Source organism: Oncorhynchus nerka, linkage group LG14 (assembly GCF_034236695.1).
Source record: "Oncorhynchus nerka isolate Pitt River linkage group LG14, Oner_Uvic_2.0, whole genome shotgun sequence".
Lineage (NCBI taxonomy): Eukaryota > Metazoa > Chordata > Actinopteri > Salmoniformes > Salmonidae > Oncorhynchus > Oncorhynchus nerka.
The window spans coordinates 2,643,644-2,653,502 of record NC_088409.1 but is presented as its reverse complement, the minus strand read 5'-3'; positions in this window follow the sequence as shown (position 1 = coordinate 2,653,502).

Below are 9,859 nucleotides of genomic sequence, written 5' to 3'. Positions count from 1 at the left end.
ATTATAGGCTGTTGATACCTAGTTATTATCCATTATGACTGTTTTACTGTAATATTCACAACATTATGGCTGTTGATACCTAGTTATTATCCTGTTTACTGTAGTCAACATTATAGGCTGTTGATACCCTAGTTATTATCCTGTTTACTGTAGTCAACATTATAGGCTGATACCCTAGTTATTATCCTGTTTACTGTAATCTCCCAACATTAAAAAGCTGATACCTAGTTATTATCCTGTTTAACAGACAATAGGCTGATACCTAGTTAATCCTGTTTACTGTAGTCAAATCTGATACAGTTATTATCCTGTTTTAATGAATTGATATTTGCTGTTTAACTGTAAATGAATGCCTTTGATGCCTAGTGGCCATTAATCCTGTTTAGTCAAAATAATGCCTTGCTGCCACAGTGGTTATTATCCTGTTTAACTGTAGTCAATGAATGCCTTGCTGATACCCTAGTTATTATCCTGTTTGCCCTTTAACAAATTTATGCTGATACCACAGTGGTTATTATGCCTGTTTACTGTAGTCAAATTATGAATGCTGTGATACCTAGTTATTATCCTGTTAACTGTAATGAATGCCTTGGCTGATACCTAGTGGTATCCTGTTTACTGTAGTCAACATTATAGGCTGTCATACCCTGGTATTATCCTGTTTTACTGTAATATCAACTTATAGACTGTTGATACCCTAGTTATTATCCTGTTTACTGTGTCACATTATAGGCTGATACCTAATTATATCCAGCCACTGTAGTCAACATTATAGGCTGTTGATGCCCATAGTTATTATCCTGTTTACTGTAATCACTGCATTATACTCTCTCAGATATCCCAGTTCTTATTAACCAATGCCTGTTGATACCTGGTTATCCTGTTTGTTCTCAACATTCCGTAGGCTGTTGCTACTGAAGTCGGTATTTGGGGTATCTGTTCATTTAACCTTTAATAACTAGGCAAGTCAATTAAGGCCTTAGCTGCCACAGTGGCCATAAAATTCCTTTAACAAAATGAATGCCTGCCAATGGTCAGTTCTGCCACTTTAAAAAATGAGATGAGGCCTGCTGCCAATTTTCATCATAGTGCTTCAACTATGACAGACAAATGACTGAAAAAATCAGTGCCCTTTGTACAAAATGAATGCCTTGCTGTCACAGTGGTCATTGTGCAAATTAAATGGTGGAAAATGTTACAGTGGTCAATAACAAAATTGCCTTGCTGTCAATGGTTTGTGCCCTTTAATAAATACCCTTTGTGCCACAGTGGCCATTGTGCCCAGAGGTGTATGAATGCTTCTGTCACAGTGGCTTCACCCCAACTAAATGGATGCCTTATCCACAGTGGTCTTGTGCCCCATTTCCTCCCATGCAGATCTCCTCAGTGGATTTCTTTTGGGGCTGCCTTGCTGTTGCAGATTCAGTCATCTAGCCTGATGCCTTCTACAGGTTGTTTCATTTTCCTTTCACAACTAGGCCAGTCAATGGCCATAAGGCCTTAGGCCTGCCTTGTGCCTGTGGCAATGTGTTTTAAATGTTGTCAAGTGCAAGTGGCCAGTGCCACTTTCATCTAAGGTGACTGCCTTGCCATTTTGGATTGTTTTCACTAAATGAATTGACATCAATGGCCCCATTCAAAAAAATTCCTTTGCCACTTTTTGTCCCTTTGCCAAATGATTTGCCAAAGCATAATGTCCTTTAACAAAAGTTTATGCTTGCACAGTACTTTGTTTTCTGTTCTTTGAACTAAATCATGTCTTGCTGTCAAACAGTGAATTGAGTTTTCAAAAATGTTTTTGGTTTCATCTGGCCCTTGTTGATCTCCCTAAATGAATGCTTGCTGGATCATGGTTGCTCTCTAGCAATACTTTTGCTGCCACAGTGGTCATTATTGGCTTAACTAAATCTGGAGATGGGATCACAGTGGCCACTGCAAACTAAATGAATCCCTTGCTGCACAACCAGGTTCAAATGACATGCCTTGGGGGTAGGTTTGGGATCATTGGCATGCCCAACACTTGCACATTCACTAGGTCCCCACACTCTGGGATACAATCACCAACATTCATTCATTCCTTTAACGGAATTTGAGATGTCCTTCTGGAGCCCATTGAGGTTTTCCACAGGGTGTTATTCACAGTGGTATTTCTCTAATGAATGCTCCTCACAGTCTTTGTCCTCCAAACCAATCATTGCTTTCCAGAATAATGCCTTTCCAGACCAGATGGGCCTTCTGCCAAGAATCATTCTGGATCTAAATGAATTTGTGCTTCAATGTCCTTTCACAGAAATCATCTTTGTCTTGGCACTGCAGGATTTGGAGTCCCTGGAAAATAAGCATTTGGTCATAACAGAGTGCCATCTGTGCTTTGTTACTTTGATAACAAGCTCAACAGTCTGTGCCAAAGTCCCCGTGTGGTTCTGGGATTTTTGCTGCCACAGTGGCTTGTGTTTTAACAACATGTTGCTGGTGTCTTGTGCCCCAGATGAATCTTGCTGCCAGTTTTGTGACCAAAGACTAAATGATGTTTGTTCCCAGTGGCATTTTACTTTAATTAAAACAGCCCTGCTGTTCCAATGTGATTTTCTGAAATTTTTTTCTGGTTTGTCTGTCACAGTTTGTTTCTGGTGTTTTGATGAAAATTAAGGCTCTGTTCTCATCAGTGGATTTTTGGGCTGGGTGACTGTTCTGGTGGTTGCTTTACTGCAATGCCTTGTTCTGCCCCACTCCAACTCTCGATATTTGTTCCTATATTCACGAGGAAGGCCTTTTACAGCCTTTGGTCTTGGCCAGCATTTTTGGGGTGGGTGTTCAGTGATTTCTTGGTTTGGGTTACATGCACATACACTACATTTATACTCACACACAATAACAAATGGTTTCATCACATTGGCATACACAACACACTAACCTCTCCAAGACCTGGGAAACCCTAAATTTGATGGAATTTCTTTAATGTTTTTTGTTCTCTTTCCACTGTGGATCTAGTCCCAGAATCATCTCCTCTCTTTCATCTCATTTGCCAAATATCTTATCTGTACTCTCAGGTTGTATCATTTTCTGGGATCTTTTTTTTCTATCATTTTGTCTCTTGAATTAATTTTGACATCCCAGGCTAGAATCACTCATCTGTTTAAAGTACCTGAACTTGGTCTTTACATTTCGTTTCACAATTCTCCCCCATCGGTGTTTCTTCATCTCCTGCTCTGAATCATCCCTGCTTCATCCCTCTCCACAACCAACTCCTGTGGCAAACTCCAGAAGATTGGCTCTCTCGGTTGTAAAATGACCAAAGCTTGACAGTCCTCTCTGGGACTCTGTTCTACCATCTATTCTGATAACACAGTTCACACTGGGTGCCATTTCAATTACCACCCACCCTCCTCCCTCATGGTGAAACACCCTGTTCTGTGAGTGCTAAACATTTCACTATCTGTTCTCCAGCTGTGAATTTGCTTGACACTCTGTCTGTGGTCTGTAATGAATGATGTCTCTGTTCTGGCCATCTACACCCTTCTGTTCAGGTGCATCTCCCCACCTGTTCTTAGTGTTGATCTGGATGTTCTCTGAGAACCTATTCTCCTCACTCTGCAGAATCAAAGCCCTGTTCCACTGAATCTCTCCTCCCCCACCCTCTTCCAAGACCTAATGCCCCTGGTGAAGTTCAGAGTCTCTCTGAGAAGAATCATTGGGGGTCCGATTAGGCAATTTGATACTCCTCTCTGCATGTTTTCTCTGGCTCATCTGGTCATCTGGAATCATCTCCTCTCTGGGGAATACACCTGGTCACTGATCTGGACGTTCACTCCATCGCACCACCCATCATGTCCGGATCGATCCATCACGCTGCTCTAGGGAGTCTTTTATCTGTTCAGGTAGCCTGGTCATGCTGTGGAATGTCTCTTCCACCCAAAGGTCATGAAACATCTTGGGGAATAGTGCCTTCCTCGTCTGAAAGGTGCTATCCTCATCCTCTTCTGTCATTGGGCACTTCTGCTGACACCCTGTCCTGTTCTGATCCAGGATCTTTTTCTGGCACCTGTTCTGTTCTGGAATTACTCTGAAACACCCTGTTCTGTTCTGGACCATGTTATTCTGAATACACCTGTTCTGTTCTGGGCGCCTTTCTCTGGATGTGGTATTCTGAAACACCCTACTGTAGTGTTCTGATCTACTGTGGCCGTTGCTCTGACACTGTTTGTGGTCTCCATAATGCCTGATGTCTCTGCTCCACCTCAACCACTTCAGACTCCTCAGGTGGTGAGGGTCCCCTACCTGGATGCTGCTTGGTGTTCCGTCTCTCAGTGAGAACCTGTTGGTGGTGGTGGCCGTGGTGCGAACAGAACCTCCACTCCCCAATGTACATGTTTATCTGCAGCCTGGCCACCTTCAGACCATCTCCTCCCTCTCCAAGACCTGGACCCCGTGGGGCTTGATGCAGTATTCAGGGCACAACTGGACTCCCGGGGACCCCGTCCGGAGGGCCTATATGGTCATAGGTAGGGCACTATATGGGGAATAGGCACTATATCTGAGGTAGGGGCACTATATGGGGAATAGGGCACTATTCACGCAGGTAGGCACATATATGGGGAATAGGGCCTATATGGGGGGATAGGGCACTATATGGGGAATAGGGCCTCGGTCAAAGGGGGTAGGGCACTATATAGGGAATAGGGCCTCAGATTAAAGGTAGGGCACTATCCTCGAATAGGCCTTGGTTAAAGGTAGGGCACTATATGGGGGCTAGGTCACTATATGCCAAGGAAGATTGCAGGCCTCGGTTAAAGGTAGGGCCATGGGGAATAGGGCCTCGGTTAAAGGTAGGCTCACTATATGGGGAATAGGGTGCTTGGTTAAAGGTAGGGCACTATCATGGGGAATAGGGCCTACTTAAGTGTAGGGCACTATATTCCAGGAATAGGGCTGCTTGGTTCTCGCCTTAGAGGTAGGGCACTATATGGGAATAGGGCCTTTAGAGGTAGGGCACTATGCTGGGGAGTAGGGCACTCTATGGGGAATAGGCCTTGGTTAAGGTAGGTCTGCACTATATGGGGAATAGGGCCTTTCCACCAGGTTTTTGACCCACTATATGTGGGAATAGGGCCTTGGTTAGAGGTAGGGCACTATATGGGGAATAGGGCCTTGGTTAGAGGGGCACTATATGGGGAATAGGGCCTTGGTTAAAAGGTAGGGCACTATATGGGGAATAGGGCCCTTGGTTACACTATATGGGAATAGGGCCTTGGTTAGAGGTAGGGCACTATATGGGGAATAGGGAGAGGTAGGGCACTATATGGGGAATAGGGCACTTGGTTAAACTCATGGTAGGGCACTATATGGGGAATAGGGCACTTGGTTGGGGGTAGGGCACTATATGGGGGTAGGGCACTATATGGGGAATAGGGCCTTGGTTAAAGGTAGGGGGTAGGGCACTATATGGGGAATAGGGCCTTGTTAAGGTAGGGCACTATATGGGGAATAGGGCCTTGGTTAGAGGTAGGGCACTATATGGTTAAGGTAGGGCACTATATGGGGAATAGGGCCTTGGTTAAAAAGGTAGGGCACTATATGGGGAATAGGGCACTATATGGGGGAGGTAGGGGCACTATATGGGGAATAGGGCCTTGGTTAAGGTAGGGCACTATATGGGAATATGGCCTTGGTTAAAGGTAGGGCACTATATGGGGGAATAGGGCCTTGGTTAAGGTAGGGCACTATATGGGGAATAGGGCCTTGGTTAGAGGTAGGGCACTATATGGGGGTAGGGCACTATATGGGGGTAGGGCACTATATGGGAGTAGGGCCTTGGTTAGAGGTAGGGCACTATATGGGGGTAGGGCACTATATATGGGGTAGGGCACTATATGGGGAATAGGCCTTGGTTAAAGGTAGGGCACTATATAGGGGGTAGGGCACTATATGGGGGTAGGGCACTATAATAGGGCCTTGGTTAGAGGTAGGGCACTATATGGGGAATAGGGCCTTGGTTAGAGGTAGGGCACTATATGGGGAATAGGGCCTTGGTTAGAGGTAGGGCACTATATGCGGAGTAGGGCACTATATGGGGAATATGGCCTTGGTTAGAGGTAGGGCACTATATGGGGAATAGGGCCTTGGTTAGAGGTAGGGCACTATATGGGGAATAGGGCCTTGGTTAAAGGTAGGGCACTATATGGGGGGTAGTTCCTTGGTTAAAGGTAGGGCACTATATGGGGAATAGGGCACTATATGGGGGGTAGGGCACTATATGGGGAATAGGGCCTTGGTTAGAGGTAGGGCACTATATATAGGGGTAGGGGCACTATATGGGGGTAGGGCACTATATGGGAATAGGGCCTTGGTTAAAGGTAGGGCACTATATGGGAATAGGCCTTGGTTAGAGTAGGGCACTATATGGGGGTAGGGCACTATATGGGGAATAGGGCCTTGGTTAAGGGCACTATATGGGGGTAGGGCACTATATGGGGGTAGGGCACTATATGGGGAATAGGGCCTTGGTTAGAGGTATATATATATATATATGTTTAACTATATATGGAATAGATAACTACTGTATATTATACAGTACATTTAACTATATACAGAATAGATAACTACTGTATATTATACTATATGTATAACTATGTACAGAATAGATAAATACTGTATATTATACTATATGTATAACTATGTACAGAATAGATAACTACTGTATATTATACTATATGTATAACTATGTACAGAATAGATAACTACTGTATATTATACTATATGTATACTACAGTGCGTTTGGGAAGTATTCAGACCCTTGCCCTTTTCCACATTTTGTTATGTTACAGCCTTATTCTAAAATGGATTAAATTATGTTTTTCCTCATCAATCTACACACAATACCCCATAATGACATCACAATACCCCATAATGACATCACAATACCCCATAATGACATCACAATATCCCATAATGACATCACAATACCCCATAATGACATCACAATACCCCATAATGACATCACAATACCCCATAATGACATCACAATATCCCATAATGACATCACAATATCCATAATGACATCACAATACCCACAATACCCATAATGACATCCTGACACCCCATAATGACATCACAATATTTATAATGACAAAAGAAGCAAAACAGTTTATTTTATTTTTATGTTTGCACATTATAACAAATAAAAAAAGAAATACATAACTGATAAGTATTCAGACCCTTTGCTATGAGACTTGAAAATGAGCTCAGGTGCATTTGGAAAGCCACACACCTGTCTATATATAGGTCCCATAGTGGACAGTGCATGTCAAAGCAAAAACCAGGTCAAGGAATTGTCCGTGAGATCTGAGACAGGATTGTGTTGAGGCACGTACCAAATGTCTGCAGGAAGGAGGGTCCATCCAAAATGTCTGCAGCATTGAAGGGGTCCATCATTCTGCAAGAACACAATGGCCTCCATCATTCTTCAATGGAAGAAGTTTGGAACCACTAAGATTCTTCCTAGAGCTGGCCACCACTGGCCAAACTGAGCAATCAGGGAGAAGGGCCTTTGGTCAGGAGGTGACCAAGAACCCAATGTCCAAGAAGAACAACCATCTGCAGCACTCCACCAATCAGGCCTTTATTGTAGAGTGGCTAGACGGAAACCACTCTCAGTAAAAGGCACATGACAGCCCACTTGGAGGTTGCCAAAAGGCACCTAAAGACTGTCTGGCTGAATAACCGATTGGCAAACCTACTGCAAATTGAGAAATCATGTGACTAAACGGAACTAAGGAAGAAGAAACTATACTATAAAACAAAGATAAATTATGTAAAGAATGATAGTAAACGCTTTGACACTTTAAATGAAATTTTGGGCAAAAAGGCAAACTCAACTCATTGAATTAGATGGCTCATTCATCACAAAATCCACTGATATTGCCAACAACTTTAATGATTTTTAAGTGGCAAGATTAGCAAATTTAGTCATGACCTTCGGCCAAAAGCCGAACGTCCACATTCAAGTAAAACTGACCAAAATATGAAAGACAGGCATTGTAATTTTTGAATTCCGTAAAGTGGTGTGGAAGAGGTGAAAAAATGATTATTGAAAAGCCACCGGGGTCTGGTAGCAGATGGAAGAGTAGGGGATAATAATTGGGCGATATTGTCACTTCATTGCCCCCGTCGCCTGCTCGTCAATCTAAGCCTACTAGAAAGTGTTCCGCAGACCTGGATGGAAGCTAAGTCGCTTCGCTTTGCAAACCACCCTTTACCTGGCTCAATAACACCAATCCGCCTGTTACCAACCTTGAAAATGACATTTGAGGAAAATACGCCTTGTTTGACCAGATACAATGCTATTTCACAATAAATAAATGAAAAACAGATTTAGCATTCTTATATAGAACAAGCCAACATACACAAATGACTGATTGGCTGAAGAAGAACCGCCACGATTGGCGAGAGAGCACCACTTACACAAATGACTGATGATTGGCTGAAGGCATACTTACGATTGGCTGAAGAATGGCACTTACAAATGACTGATGATTGGCTGACGCCACTTACGATTGGCTGAAAAGCGCCCTTACACAAATGACTGATGATTGGCTGAAGAACGCCATGCCACAAATGACTGGCGATTGGCTGAGAAACGCCACTTACACAAATGACTGGCGATTGGCTGAGAGAGCGCCACTTACACAAATGACCAGCGATTGTGAAAGGCATGCACCTGGAAATGATTGATTGGCTGAAGCCGCACACAAATGACAGATGATTGGCTGAAGAAGCCACTTACACAAATGACTGATGATTGGCTGAGAGAACGCCACTTACACAAATGACTGATGATTGGCTGAGAGAAAGTGAAGATAAAAGATTATGGGAGCTGTTTTATTAGAACTTCAGTGTGGCTTTGACATTATCGATTATAGTCTAGCTTTACTCTCCCCGCTATTATTGTGGATTGTATTTTATTTAATATTTTATAAAACCTTTATTTGCAACCAGGTAGGCCAGTTGAGAATAAGTTCTCATTTACAACTGTGACCTGGTCAAGATAAAGCACAGCAGTGTGAACAGACAACACAGAGTTACACATAAACAAACATACAGTCAAATAACACAATAGAAAAATCAATAGAAGATCTATGTACAGTGTGTGGTAAATGAGGTAAGATAAGGGAGATAAAAATAAACAGGCCATTGTGCGAAGTAACTGAATTAACACAGTGTCCAAAGAAGGGAGCCAGAAGTATACGGAATGGTGTCGTCTGCGTAGAGGTGGATCAGAGAACCACCAGCAGCAGGAACGACGGATCAGAACCACCAGCAGCAGGAGCTGACGGATCAGAGAACCACCAGCAGCAGGAGCAGCGGATCAGAACCGCCAGCAGCAGGGAAGCGGCGGATCAGAAACCACCAACAGCAGGAAGCGGCGGATCAGAAACCACCAGCGCAGGAGGACGGATCAGAGACTCACCAGCAGCAGGAGGCGGCGGATCAGAGAACCACCAACGCAGCAGAGGCGGCGGATCAGAGAACCACCAACAGCAGGGGCGGCGGATCAGAGAACCACCAGCAGCAGGAGCGGCGGATCAGAGAACCACCAGCAGCAGGAAGCGGCGGATCAGAGACTCACCAGCAGCAGGAGGCGGCGGATCAGAGACTCACCAGTAGCAGGAGCGGCGGATCAGAGAACCACCAGTAGCAGGAGCGACGGATCAGAGACTCACCAGCAGCAGGAAGCGTAGGATCAGAGAACCACCAGCAGCAGGAAGGCGACGGATCAGAGAACCACCAGCAGCAGGAGCGGCGGATCAGAGACTCACCAGTAGCAGGGCGACCTCCTTGATATATACAGAGAAAGTCGGCC